Source organism: Ranitomeya variabilis, chromosome 8 (genome assembly GCF_051348905.1).
Source record: "Ranitomeya variabilis isolate aRanVar5 chromosome 8, aRanVar5.hap1, whole genome shotgun sequence".
Lineage (NCBI taxonomy): Eukaryota > Metazoa > Chordata > Amphibia > Anura > Dendrobatidae > Ranitomeya > Ranitomeya variabilis.
The window spans coordinates 154,629,042-154,644,579 of record NC_135239.1 but is presented as its reverse complement, the minus strand read 5'-3'; the positions used below and the strand labels follow the sequence as shown (position 1 = coordinate 154,644,579).

Genomic DNA, 15,538 nt, shown 5'->3' with positions numbered 1-15,538 from the left:
TAGGCCCCACACCTCTGTCCCCTCCTCTGACCCCTCTGTCCCCTCCTCTGACCCCTCCACTTCATCCGCCCCAAGCAGTGGAGCATTATTGCAGGCTTCATTGCTCGCATCTGATGCTGAACAGTTAGCGTTCCCTTTACCCCACCCCTCTGATCCTGCCACCTCGACACCACCATTAGGTTCGTGGCGGCAGCGACAGAGGGGTCAGGAAAGGAGCTATGCTCCTGAGTTCTTACACCTGAATGCATCCTTCCAAGGCTCTTTCAAAATTTTGGGAGAGCAAGTGACTGCTGGTTTCAACATGGTGCAGTCACGCATCAGTGAAACAAGCCAGGAAACCAGCAGTCGCTTGGATAGGCTGCATTCAGCTGTAAGTCCCGATCCAGCCAATATTTTTTTCCAATCCATGCTCAGGAGCATGGAGAAGCTTTCTTTTGAGCAACAGATGCGGGTAATGAATACCTGCCATAATGCTCTACTGCAGGCCGTTAATGAATCTACCCACACACCTACCCACACCTCCACTCCAATTCCACCCCAGGCCCCATTTCCACACCATACCCCCCATTACCAAACCCAGCCCCAATACCCACACCAGCACCATTACCAAACCCAGCCCCAATCCCCACACCAGCACCATTACCAAACCCAGCCACAAACCCCACGCCAGCCCCATTACCCAACCCAGTCACAATACCCAACCCAGTCCCCACAACAATCCCGGCCCCCAGACCAAATTACTTCCCCAATGTTTTCTTTACCCAGCTTTTCTCTTCCCCCTACCCCAACACCACCCCCCTCTGGTCAGCCTCTTGGTTTTACCCCCCCTTCCACTGCACCCCAAACAAGTAGGGTTTCCCCACCTATCGACGTGGTCCAACCTTCCTGCCCCTCCTCCTCTCATATCTCCACCCAACAATTTCAAGACTTGTAAATATGTTTTTTAAATGTTTATAAAATTTTGCAAAGTTTTCCAAAAAAAAAATGGAAAATAAAAAATATCTATTTTTTTGGCAAAAAAAAAAAAAAAAGAGAGTTAAAATAAAATTCTGATTATAACTCTACTCTTTGTGTGTGTGTGGATTTCTTAAGGTAATATAATAAAAAAGGTTTAATAAAAACAAACACCAGACATGTTAAAGGTATAACAAAATGGTTTTACTAGCAAGAAAACCACGTTTTTTGGCCTTTTTTTTTTTGGGCAGAAACACATTTTTTACATAAACAAAACACATGGGAAACAGGTTACACATGGTAAACAGGTTACACAATCATGTCTTGCCACGGGATCCGCCCGACAGGTGAGACAAAATAATCGGCAAACTGGTCCCTCATCCTTGTAACTGAACTTGTAGAGCGAACCGAGCTGCTGCGGTAGTCCCACAAGGTGGTCTCCAACTCTTCATCATCCAAAGAAACGGGCTCCTTTGACAGGACAAAGTTGTGGAGCACCACACAGGCTTTAACTACCTCATCTATAGTTGTTGTTTTCAGCTTGATAGCCATCAGCAGAACTCGCCACTTCGCCGTCAATATGCCAAAGGAACACTCCACTACTCTTCGTGCTCTAGTAAGCCGGTAATTAAAGACCCGCTTGGTATGGTTTAAGTTCCGGCTACTATATGGTTTCAGTAGGTGCGGCGACAGTTGAAAGGCTTCATCACCTACAAAAACATATTCCAGGGCTGGGTCATTTGTTCCTGGCAGTGGTCTGGCTGGCGGTAAATCGTAGCTCTCTCCATAAAGGCAACGACCCATCGGAGAGTTTTTAAGAACTTGCGAATCGTTGGACCGTCCATACGCTCCTATGTCCACGGCAAGGAACTTGCAGTTGGCGTCTGCAATAGCCATAAGGACGATGGAGAAATACTTCTTGTAATTATAGTACTCCGATCCTGTTCCTGCCGGTTTCGCAATCCTTATATGTTTCCCGTCAACTGCACCCACACAATTAGGGAAATTGCAAATTTGCTGAAACTCTTCAGCACTTCGCAACCAGATTTCCATGGATGGTTGGGGGATATACTCTGGTTGCAAAGTGGTCCAAACAGCCCGACATGTGTCCTTCACTATTCCAGAGATAGTTGAAATGCCCAGCCTGAACTGATAATGGAGCGAAGTCATAGATTCACCCGTAGCTAGGAAACTTTAAAAAAAAAAAAAAAAAAATGTTAGAAAAAATTGCACAGACCAACAAGTTTTAATATGGCACTGTTAATTTTTTTTTAAGGACGGGACACCCAATAAAACCAGCATGAAACCGGTGTAAAAAAACAGTGGAATGTCCGCCAAGAAAACCAAAATTACATGCTGCAGAAAATAGTGCGCAGTATGCCAGCGCAGTATTGTCTGCAGCATGTAATATAACATTCAAAATGACCAATGACAGAAAAAAAAGCAGTTGCATGTCATCAAACCCAAAAAACAAACAAAAAAAAAAGCAGAAAATGCAACGCAATATTTCAGCGCAGTATTTTCTGCAGTCTGTTATCTAACATTCAATATCAGCAATGACATTTAAATAAAGCAGTGGAATGTCCGCCAAGAAAACCCAAATTACATGCTGCAGAAAATAGTGCGCAGTATGCCAGCGCAGTATTGTCTGCAGCATGTAATATAACATTAAAAATGACCAATGAAAGAAAAAAAAGCAGTTGCATGTCATCAAACCCAAAAAACTTTAAAAAAAAAAAAACTGCAGAAAATGCAACGCAATATTTCAGCGCAGTATTTTCTGCAGTCTGTTATCTAACATTCAATATCAGAAATGACATTTAAATAAAGCAGTGGAATGGCCGCCAAGAAAACCAAAATTACATGCTGCAGAAAATAGTGCGCAATATGTCAGCGCATTATTGTCTGCAGCATGTAATATAACATTCAATGTCAGCAATGAAATAAAAAAAGAGGCTTACCGCAGGGTCACCATCAGCCGCTCCGCCGGTGTGATGGCAAGCCTCATCCTTGTGTCCTGTCTTCGGATGACATCCTCCATTTTTGCAAGCAAAAAATCAAAATGTTCAATCCTCATCCGCACGTAGTTGTGGAATTTGTGTGGATTGTGCCGCAACTCCAGGTACAGAGTGGACTGGACACCCCGGGTCATCCGTAGTTGATTAATCGGATGAATCCAGAGTCGTCTCCGTCTCCGTTGCTGCAGAAGCATCCTACGCCTTTCCGCTGCCACCTCCTTCTCCCGCACTATGATATCCAGGCGATTTGTCTCAAAGATAACGTCGGTAACCAAACTAGCAATCCTCCCAAGAACACCTTCCATCGCTGCCACAAAACTAAAACCCACAAAGATGGGCTGTAAAAACAGTACTATATAGTTTTTCAAATTTTCCAGTAGCCAATCAAATTTGGGAGCCTCCCATTTTAAAAACGGATGCGTCGGAAAAACGGATACAACGGATGGTAAAACGTATGCAACGCATCCAGTATTTTCGACGGAAACGTTTAGCGGATTTGCGACGGATCCGCCGAAATGCTGGATGCGTAGCATACGTTTGTCACCGTTTTTCACTTTTTTGACGCATCCGTTTTTTCGGCAAAAAAACGGATTTGCGACGTAATGCAGTTAACGCTAGTGTGAAACTAGCCTTAATGACCAAATAGTAATATGACAAAATAATTGCTATTTGGTCACTAATAGGAACATATGTCTATTCTGTATTGTTTTACAGTTAGGATCGCGGCATTTAGAAGATAGTGAGAGCACCTCCACTCATCTCTCCAGTGCCCCCTGTGATGAGATGTGATCACATCATGGGGGAGCCGAGGGTTGTAATGGCAGCGGAAGGTCACATGATGATCTCCTGGTGTGTCAGCTACGGTGGCCTGTTAGACTCAGCCAGCAGCTGAGTCTAAGGCTACGTTCACACGATCAGGATTTCCATCCTTTTTTTTTCCTGCCCGTTTTTGGAAAACGGCAGCTAAATTCCGCAGTGAATTTGAGCTGCGTTTTCTGATCCTTTTTCTTCAGCGTTTTCCACTGCGGGTTTCCAATAGCAGTTTCCTATTGGAGCTGCTGGAAAACCGGTGCGGAATCCGCTGAAAGAATTGACATGCTACTTCTTTTTTCCGCTGGAAAATCCGCGCGGATTTTCCAGCGGAAAAACGGATCGTTAGCACAGCGGTTTTGGTTTTCCATTGGGTTACATTGTACTGTAACCAACATGGAAAACTGATCCGGATCCGCAGCTGAAAATCCGCTACGGATCCGGATCAAAATCCGGATCGTGTGAACGTAGCCTAAAGGTACCTTCACACGAAACGACTTTGTAACGATATCGCTAGCGATCCGTGACGTTGCAGCGTCCTGGCTAGCGATATCGTTTAGTTTGACACGCAGCAGCGATCAGGATCCTGCTGTGATGTCGCTGGTCACTGAATAAAGTTCAGAACTTTATTTGGTCGTCCGATCGCCGTGTATCGTTGTGTTTGACAGCAAAAGCAACGATACCAGCGATATTTTACACTGGTAACCAGGGTAAACATCGGGTTACTAAGCGCAGGGCCGCGCTTAGTAACCCGATGTTTACCCTGGTTACCAGTGTAAAATGTAAAAAAAACAAACAGTACATACTTACATTCGCATCCCCCGCCGTCTGCTTCCCACACTGACTGAGCGCCGCAAAGTGAAAGTGAAAGCACAGCGGTGACGTCACCGCTGTGCCCTGCTACTGCCGGCGCTCAGTCAGTCAGTCAGTGCAGGAAGCGGACGCCGGGGGACGCGAATGTAAGTATGTACTGTTTGTTTTTTTTACATTTTACGCTGGTAACCAGGGTAAACATCGGGTTACTAAGCGCGGCCCTGCGCTTAGCAACCCGATGTTTACCCTGGTTACCCGGGGACCTCGGCATCGTTGGTCGCTGGAGAGCGGTCTGTGTGACAGCTCTCCAGCGATCAAACAGCGACGCTGCAGCGATCGGCATCGTTGTCGCTATCGCTGCAGCGTCGTTTCGTGTGAAGGTACCTTAACAGGCGACCTGACAGTATAAAACTGCAATGCAATACATGTGTATTGCACTGCATGAGACCAGTGATCAGAAAAATAAAAAATTAAGTCCCATACAGGGGCTAAGTAAAAAAGTAAATCAAACAAAAAAAAGGAAAAAAAAAATGTTTTAAAACTTTAATACAAAAATCACAAAATAAATTACAAAAATATATATTAAACCAATACAGACATACGTGAAGGTTCGCGTCTCCACAAGATAAATAGACATGCTGCAGTCTGGAAAGACGCGCCACATGTCAGTGTCCGCGGATTTCTTGAAATCCCATCCACTATGATGTAACATCTAGATGCTGCAGGTTGGATGCTGCACAAGTACACAGCTTCCAACCCACAGCGTTTACTGACCGTGTGCACATACCCTTACTCCGGCTGAGGAAGAATGATGGGTACAGATAGTCCTCGATACAGTGTAATGCAGGTCACATATAGTACATATATAGAATGCACTCCAAATGGTTCGTTTACATGAAAAGAAGAACACTGAGTTGATGCCACAAAAAGTTATCAAAAATCAAAACAAGTTTTATTAGAAATTTACAGATATTAAAATGTATAGAAAAATGGGGCAAAGAGTAGAAATTAGGGCAAAAGATAGTGACAATGAGCCCAGAGATTAAGCGGTCAGTGACACTGATTGACAAGCTCAATGGGTATTAACAATAATTTGGTATATATTTATAATATTCATGCATGTCTGTCCTATATTAAAATTGAAAAAAAAAAATGGTGTGGGGTCCCCCCATTTTTGGCAACCAGCCTTGCTAAAGCAGACTGCTGGGGGCTGGTATTCTCAGGCTGGTAAGGGGCCATGGATATGGCCCCCCCAGCCTAAAAATAGAAGCCTGCAGATGTCCAGAAAAGGCGCATCTATTAGATTTGCCAATTCTTGTGCTTTGCCCGGCTCTTCCCACTTGCCCTGTAACAGTGGCAAGTGGGGTTCATATTTGTGGGGTTGATGTCACCTTTGTATTGTCCAGTGACATCAAGCCCCGAGGTTAGTAATGGAGAGGCGTCAATAAGACACCCCCATTACTAACCCCATAGTCACATTGTAAGAAAACACAGGCAGCAAGAATAAAGTCCTTTAATTGAAAGAATGACACAGATTCCTTTAATTATCTCAATTAAACCATACTTACGACCTCGCCTAATTCCACCAAAGCTCTCTTTCTCCTGTAATAAACCAAAAATAATAAAACAACTATATCCCTCACCTCTCCGTTGTTGTGTCCCACTCCGTAATCGATGTCTGGGGGATAATTAGTTTTGAACCTGTACGGTGCCCAGATGCAACCGTCCACGCTGAGAAACACTGGTGAATGAGCTGCTGTGAGCGCAGCCTCAGTGACTAGCGGTGACGTAACTGAGGCTCGGTTCCCAGCTGGGATGAACTGCGGTGACCTCGGTGAGATCCCCGCTACCACCGTGAGAAAGTCGCAAGGTGAAGAGGCAAGTTCACCGGGAGAATTTCACCGTGAGAATTTTACTGCGGTGAACTCATCTCTGCACCGTGCGACTGACACCTGGCACTGACACCTGCATACAGGGACAGCAGCCACCTTGGGTCCCCAGCCAGTGGCGTGTCGCTAATAGCGGCACACCACGCAGCTTCTATGGGGCCCCCGGTGCCAGTGGTGCAGTGGTGGGTGACAGGAGGCAGAAGCCAGCTGTTGCGGCCCCACTGCTAAAAAGAAATGAATATTCCCCACGCCCCCATGGGTGTGGAGAGGGGTGAATATTAATTTCACTATAATAGCGGGCATTGTTATCAGCAGCCAGTTAACACTGCTATCAGGGTCCGCAGACCAGGGCCCCCACTCCCCCAGCCCGCGCGGCCACTATGGAGCAGTAAGTCAGGAATGCCCGGTGCCAGCGCCGCCACCCAGTGAGTGCCGCATTCAACTGTATCGGCATCATAGATGCTAATACAGTTGAAAGCAATAAAGGAGGAGTGTCAGATGATGCTCCCTCTCCCATTAGGCTACTTTCACACTAGCGTTAACTGCATTCCGTCACAATGCGTCGTTTTGCCGAAAAAACGCATCCTGCAAAAGTGTTTGCAGGATGCGTTTTTTCGCCATTGATTAACATTAAGCGACGCATTGTGACGGATTGCCACACGTCGCACCCGTTGTGCAACGGATGCGTCGTGCAGTGGCGGACCGTCGGGAGCAAAAAACGCTACATGTAACGTTTTTTGCTCACGACGGTCCGCTTTTTCCGACCGCGCATGCGCGGCCGGAACTCCGCCCCCACCTCCCCGCGCTTCCCCGTACCTCACAATGGGGCAGCGGATGCGCTGGAAAAATGCATCCGCTGCCCCCGTTGTGCGGCGGAGACAACGCTAGCGTCAGTAACGTCGGCCCGACGCACAGCGACGGGCCGAGCCCGACGCTAGTGTGAAAGAAGCCTTATTCCCCTCTGATGCTGACACAGCAAGTGTGTGATGATGTCACTTCATAGCGTACCCGCTGTGTGCCGGGCAGACGGCAACGCAGCTCCTGACACCGGAGAAGAGCCGGAATCAGAGTGGGAATGAGAGCGAGAGGAAAGTATTGTGTTTAATATATATATATATATATATATATATATATATATATATATATATATATATATATATATATATATACAGTATATTAGTGATGAGTGTGTATACTCGTTGCTCCCAATCACGCTCGGTTGGTCTCTGAGTATTTGTGACTGCTCGGAGATTTAGTTTTTGTTGACGCAGCTGCATGATTTACGGCTGCTAGACAGGCTGAATACATGTGGGGATTCCCTAGCAACCAGGCAACCCCCACATGTACTCAGGCTGGCTAACAGCCGTAAATCATGCAGCTGCGTCAACAAAAACTAAATCTCAGAGCAGTCACAAATACTCGGAGAACACCCGAGCGTGCTCAGGAAAACTCGAGCAATGAGTATACTCGCTCATCACTAATATATATATATATTAGTGAGTTCTGGTTGCATTATATCCTATGAGGGGGGTGCATTGTACCCTATGAGGGGTTGTGCATTGTACCCTATGAGGGGGGCTGCATTGTACCATATAGGGGGGCTGCATTGTACTCTATGAGGGGGGGCTGCATTGTACCCTATGAGGCGGGCTGTATTGTACCCTATGAGGCTGGCTGCATTGTACCCTATAGGGGGGCTGCATTGTACCCTATGAGGGGGGCTGCATTGTACCTAATGAGGTAGGCTGCATTGTACCCTATGAGGGGGGCTGTATTGTACCCTATGAGGTGGCGGTATTATACCCCATGAGGGGGCTGCATTGTACCTTATGAGGGAGGCTACATTGTACGCTATGAGGGGGGCTGTATTCTACCCTATGAGGGGGTCAGCATTATATTCTGCGGGGGCTACATTATACTATGAGGGGGCTGCATTGTACCTTATGAGGGGGTTGCTTTACACTGAGGGGGCTACATTATATTCTGTGGGGGGGCTGCATTATACTATATAAGGCTGCATTATATTCTATGGGGGGGCTACATTATATTCTGAGGGGGCTACTTTATATTTTATAAGGGGGCCTGCCCCAACTCCTGCTACATAATTAAGACTTGTATTAACTTATATTATACCCTTATAGTAGCGTGTTTTACTGCACAATCGGTGGTCTTGTATTTATTTCTATGTAGCTATATAGTGGGCCCCAAGAATGATTTTCTCTGGTTGGCCCAAGGTGCTCCAGTCCGACGCTGTATACAAGCCTATGATACAGAGCACCGCGGTGACCCCGTGTAGCACCGACCATAGCGCACAGCGCCGTCCTCCCGCCGCCAGTGTACACCGCACACGGGCTTCATGAAAACACACTGACAGAAGAATCAACCAAGCCACGCCCACTCTACAGACATGTGACTGATCACATGACCATGACGTCACCAGGTCCTTTCGCTTACTGGGATCTGTCATCGACCCTTCTGCCCTGGTAACAAGCAGCAGCATGACAGCCCGCAGGGAGTGAGGAGTCATCGCCAGCGCCGCGCGCACGGCTCCGGCTGCTGGAAGGTCAGTGCCTCCGGGGAGCGAGTGACCGACGCCTGAGGGTGCGGGGGCAGAGACAGCTACAGCCGGGGATGGCAGGCGGACCTCTGCCCAGAGCTGCTCACAGTGCGGGGCTGTGTACTGAGTGATACCGGGCTGTATACATCTGTGTACTGAGCGATACCGGGCTGTATACATCTGTGTACTGAGCGATACCGGCGCTGTATACATCTGTGTACTGAGTGATACCGGGCTGTATACATCTGTGTACTGAGTGATACCGGCCCTGTATACATCTGTGTGCTGAGTGATACCGGCCCTGTATACATCTGTGTACTGAGTGATACCGGCCCTGTATACATCTGTGTACTGAGTGATACCGGCCCTGTATACATCTGTGTGCTGAGTGATACCGGGCTGTATACATCTGTGTACTGAGTGATACCGGCCCTGTATACATCTGTGTACTGAGCGATACCGGCCCTGTATACATCTGTGTACTGAGCGATACCGGCCCTGTATACATCTGTGTACTGAGCAATACCGGCCCTGTATACATCTGTGTACTGAGCGATACTGGCCCTGTATACATCTGTGTACTGAGTGATACCGGCCCTGTATACATCTGTGTACTGAGTGATACCGGCCCTGTATACATCTGTGTACTGAGTGATACCGGCCCTGTATACATCTGTGTACTGAGCGATACCGGCCCTGTATACATCTGTGTACTGAGCGATACCGGGCTGTATACATCTGTGTACTGAGTGATACCGGCCCTGTATACATCTGTGTACTGAGTGATACCGGCCCTGTATACATCTGTGTACTGAGTGATACCGGCGCCGTATACATCTGTGTGCTGAGTGATACCGGCCCTGTATACATCTGTGTACTGAGTGATACCGGCCCTGTATACATCTGTGTGCTGAGTGATACCGGGCTGTATACATCTGTGTACTGAGCGATACCGGGCTGTATACATCTGTGTACTGAGTGATACCGGCCCTGTATACATCTGTGTACTGAGTGATACCGGGCTGTATACATCTGTGTACTGAGCGATACCGGGCTGTATACATCTGTGTACTGAGTGATACCGGCCCTGTATACATCTGTGTACTGAGCGATACCGGCTCTGTATACATCTGTGTACTGAGTGATACCGGGCTGTATACATCTGTGTACTGAGCGATACCGGCTCTGTATACATCTGTGTACTGAGTGATACCGGCTCTGTATACATCTGTGTACTGAGCGATACCGGCCCTGTATACATCTGTGTACTGAGCGATACCGGGCTGTATACATCTGTGTACTGAGTGATACCGGCCCTGTATACATCTGTGTACTGAGCGATACCGGCTCTGTATACATCTGTGTACTGAGTGATACCGGCGCCGTATACATCTGTGTACTGAGTGATACCGGCGCCGTATACATCTGTGTACTGAGTGATACCGGCCCTGTATACATCTGTGTACTGAGTGATACCGGCCCTGTATACATCTGTGTACTGAGTGATACCGGCCCTGTATACATCTGTGTACTGAGTGATACCGGCCCTGTATACATCTGTGTACTGAGTGATACCGGCCCTGTATACATCTGTGTGCTGAGTGATACCGGGCTGTATACATCTGTGTACTGAGCGATACCGGGCTGTATACATCTGTGTACTGAGTGATACCGGCCCTGTATACATCTGTGTACTGAGCGATACCGGCTCTGTATACATCTGTGTACTGAGTGATACCGGCCCTGTATACATCTGTGTACTGAGTGATACCGGCCCTGTATACATCTGTGTACTGAGCGATACCGGCCCTGTATACATCTGTGTACTGAGTGATACCGGCCCTGTATACATCTGTGTACTGAGTGATACCGGGCTGTATACATCTGTGTACTGAGCGATACCGGCCCTGTATACATCTGTGTACTGAGTGATACCGGCCCTGTATACATCTGTGTACTGAGCGATACCGGCTCTGTATACATCTGTGTACTGAGTGATACCGGCCCTGTATACATCTGTGTACTGAGTGATACCGGCCCTGTATACATCTGTGTACTGAGCGATACCGGCCCTGTATACATCTGTGTACTGAGTGATACCGGCCCTGTATACATCTGTGTACTGAGTGATACCGGGCTGTATACATCTGTGTACTGAGTGATACCGGCCCTGTATACATCTGTGTACTGAGTGATACCGGCGCTGTATACATCTGTGTACTGAGTGATACCGGCGCTGTATACATCTGTGTACTGAGTGATACCGGCGCTGTATACATCTGTGTACTGATTGATTCCGGCGCTGTACATGACACACCTGTGTAGGCCGATACTGCTTTGCTCTGTTCGTCATATACCTGTATTTGATGAAAATATGCCGCTCTGTACGTTACACAGAAGTAGGTAGAAGGAATAACTGCTAAGTGCAGTATGAAAGCACCACAATGAGGGCTCATCACCACGATTATCACAGGGATCTAAGGGGTAACACTTCCCCTTGTGGGGAGTAACAAGTTTAGCATGGCATGTCAGAGTGAGGAGACTTATAAGCCTTGCAATGCTCGAATTGCGCTCTAGCGCCAGCTATTGGAGGTGGAAATCCTAAAAGTCAATTTCGACCCTTTAAGGCAGTGTTTCTCAACTCCAGTCATCAAGACCCCACAACAGGTCATGTTTTCAGGATTTCCTTAGTATTGCATAGGCGATGGAATTAATGCTTGAGCAGGTGATGAAATTATCACCTGTGCAATACTAAGGAAATTCTGAAAACATGACCTGTTGTGGGGTCTTGAGGACTGGAGTTGAGAGACACTGCTTTAAGGAGCCTTGACATATGATGTGTCTCTGAGGAGGCAACTTGCATACAATATTATCACAATAATTAATAGTAAATTGCGATTAAATCGTACAAATGCAAACTGATTCAAATCTGATTGGATTCGTACCAATTTAATCTTATGGTTCTGGTCACCTTTTCAATTGCATTTTTTTTCCTGCTCCGTTTGGATAGGGAAAAAGTAGCAGCATGCTGAATTTGGATGGCACGTACCCATATTCGGGTATGTGTCCACGTTCAGGAAACGCTGCGTGTTTGACGCTGCACAGAGCCGCAGCGTCAAACACGCAGCGTCCAGATGTTACAGCATAGTGGAGGGGATTTTATCAAATCCCGTCTCCACTATGCGTGGTAACACGCACCTGGCGGCCCTGCGATGCCAGACATGCAGCACGTCTTTTAAAATCGCAGCATGTCCGTTTACCTTGCGGCGCCGCTGCGCCGCCGCAAGGTAAATCACAGGGCCCTATGTGTGGGGTGCGATGATGTCGGATGTGTGCAGTGAACACATCCGGAATCACCGCGTCACAGAAGGGGGCGGGGCTTAGGGCGGAGCGGGTTTGCCACTCCGTCCAAACCGCCGGCCATCCTGAAGGTGAAAACATACCCCTAGTCTGTAGGACTTGGTGAAACCTTGCACTGCACTCAGATATCACCCGAGTGCAGTGCGATTCCTGCCGACGTCAGCAGCAGAGGAGATGAAGAAATTCTGCTTTGATTCTCTCATGCGAGATAGCGGCGCACTGACTCAGATCACGCTCGCAGCAGTGACGCATCTGATGTGATTCACTAAATGGAGGTGTACTATGTGGAATACCAGTGTTAACACATCCTGGTGTTTCACTCGGGTATCTTTACGCCTTGTTTCCATATGTGCTACTTTGTGGTTTTGCTGACTTCATTCTGAATCTACAATGTGCACATATTAAAAATATAAATTCTAACCACTGCATGAACAGGTGTCCAAACGTTTTAGTAGTGTATGTACAGAGTAATAATACGTACAGTTCTGTATATTACACACATTTCTACCCATCTGTGTACTGAGTATTACATAGTGCTCTGTGCTCCAGGCTCAGGTTCTTCTCTTCTATATGTACAGTGGGGAAAATAAGTATTTGATACACTGCCGATTTTGCCCAGTTTCCCACCTACAAAGAATGGAGAGGTCTGTAATTTTTATTATAGATACACTTCACCTGTGAGAAACAGAATCTAAAAATAAAAATCCAGAAAATCTCCAGATCTTTCAGGTTTCGGGGCCGTTCCTGGGCAACATTGATTTTCAGCTCCCTCCAAAAATGTTCTATTGATTGCTGGTCTAGAGACTGGCTAGGCCACTTCCAGACCTTGATATGCTTCTTATGGAGCCACTCCTTCGTTTCCCTGGCTGTGTGTTTCGGGTGTTTGTCATGCTGGAAGACCCAGCCACGACCCATCTTCAATGCTATTACTGAGGGTTGTTGGCCAAAATCTCACGATATATTACCCCATCGATCCTCCCTTCAATATGGTGCAGTCATCCTGTCCCCTTTTTACAGAAAAGCACCCCCAAAGTATGATGTTTCCCCCACCATGCTTCACGGTTGACGCTGTGTTTTTGGGGTTGTACTCATCCTTCTTCTTGCTCTAAACACGACGAGTGAAGTTTATACCAAAAAGTTCTATTTTGGTCTCATCTGACCACATCACTTTTTCCCATGCCTCCTCTGGATCATCTAGATCAGTGTTCCCCAACTCCAGTCCTCAAGGCCCACCAACAGATCATGTTTTCAGGATTTCCTTTGTATTGCACAGGTGATGCAATTATCACCTGGGCAAGACTAAGGAAATCCTGAAAACATGACCTGTTGGTGGGCCTTGAGGACTGGAGTTGGGGACCCCTGATCTAGATGGTCACTGGCAAACTTCAAATGGGCCTGGACATAGGCTGATATGAGCAGGGGGGACTTTACCTACTGGATTTTAATCTATGACGGCGTAGTGTGTTATTAACATTGATGTTTGAGACTGTGGTCCCAGCTTTCTTCAGGTTATTGACCAGGTCCTCTTGAATGGTCAGGAATCAGCCCAGAACTACACAGAATTATCTTTATCCCTCAAGGCGAGGTCGTTAGGTACCTTCACACTGAACAACTTCACAACGATAACGATAGCGATCCGTGACGTTGCAGCGTCCTGGATAGCGATAATGTTGTTTTTGACACGCAGCAGCGATCAGGATCCTGCTGTGATATCGTTGGTCGGAGCTAGAAGGCCAGCACCTTATTTCGTCGCTGGATCACCCGCTGAATCGGTGTGTGTGACGCGGATTCAGCGATGTCTTCACTGGTAACCAGGGTAAACATCGGGTTACTAAGCGCAGGGCCGCGCTTAGTAACCCAATATTTACCCTGGTTACCAGTGTAAATGTAAAAAAAACAAACACTACATACTTACATTCCGGTGTCTGTCGCGTCCCCCGGCGTCCGCTTCCCTGCACTGTGTCAGCGCCGGCCAGCCGTAAAGCAGAGCACAGCGGTGACGTCACCGCTGTGCTTTAGGGCCGGCGCTTACACAGTGCAGGGAAGCGAACGCCGGGGGACCCGACAGACACCGGAATGTAAGTATGTAGTGTTTTTTTTTTTTTTTACATTTACAATGGTAACCAGGGTAAACATCGGGTTACTAAGCGCGGCCCTGCGTTTAGTAACCCGATGTTTAACCTGGTTACCCGGGGACTTCGGCATCGTTGGTCGCTGGAGAGCTGTCTGTGTGACAGCTCTCCAGTGACCACACAACGACGAACCAGCGACGCTGCAGCGATCGGCATCGTTGTCTATATTGCTGCAGCGTCGCTTAATGTGACGGTACCTTTAGGCTATGTTCACACGCTGCGGGTTTTGCTGCGGACCCGCAGCTGTTTTGCAGCTGCGGGTCCGCATCCTTTTTCCATGTAGGTTACAGTACAATGTAACCTAATGGAAAACAAAACCCGCTGTGCCGACGATCCTTTTTTTCTGTGGAAAATCCGCGCGGATTTTCTGCAGAAAAAAAGAAGGACCATGTCACTTCTTGGTGCAGAATCGCAGCGATTCTGCACCCATAGGAATGCATTGAACCGCTAACTTCCCGCATGGGGCTGTGCCCACGTTGCGGGAAGTTAAGCGGATAATGTGCCGATGGTACCCGGGGTGGAGGAGAGGAGACTCTCCTCCAGGCCCTGGGAACCATATTTGGGTGTAAAAAAAGAATTAAAATAAAAAATAATGCTATACTCACCTCTCAGCGCTGCCCGCGGCGTCCGGTCTCAGTTGCTGTGCCGAACAGGACCTGTGGTGACGTCGCGGTCACATGACCGTGATGACGCCGCGGTCACATGACCGTGACGTCACGAAGGTCCTTGTCGGCACAGCCGCTTGCAGCGCCGGGGAGATCGCGACGTCAGAGGGTGAGTATAGCCAATTTTTATTATTTTTTACATTACTATTGATGCTGCATATTGCTGCATATGCAGCATCAATAGTACAGCAGTAATCCCGCAGCGGAAACCGCGGAACAAACCGCGATAAATCTGCAGGGATAACCGCAGCGGTTTTGCCCTGCAGATTTTCAATTCCGCTGCGGGATTAACCCGCAGAGGAACCCGCAGCGTGTGAACGTGGCCTTACATTGAGCCCCA

General features: G+C 47.6%; 1 protein-coding gene across 2 annotated transcripts in view; it reads left to right on the top strand.

Moving 5' to 3' along the window:
• Positions 1-8,889: 8,889 nt before the first annotated feature.
• The window catches only part of CCDC134 (coiled-coil domain containing 134), a 47,574-nt gene continuing 40,925 nt past the window's right edge, over positions 8,890-15,538 (top strand). Inside the window, exon 1 of one of the 2 annotated variants that reach the window (XM_077278629.1) lies at positions 8,890-9,047. The gene's annotated coding sequence lies outside the window, so the exon portion shown is untranslated. The remainder of the gene's footprint in view (positions 9,048-15,538) is intronic. The other variant, XM_077278630.1, reaches the window with a different exon arrangement.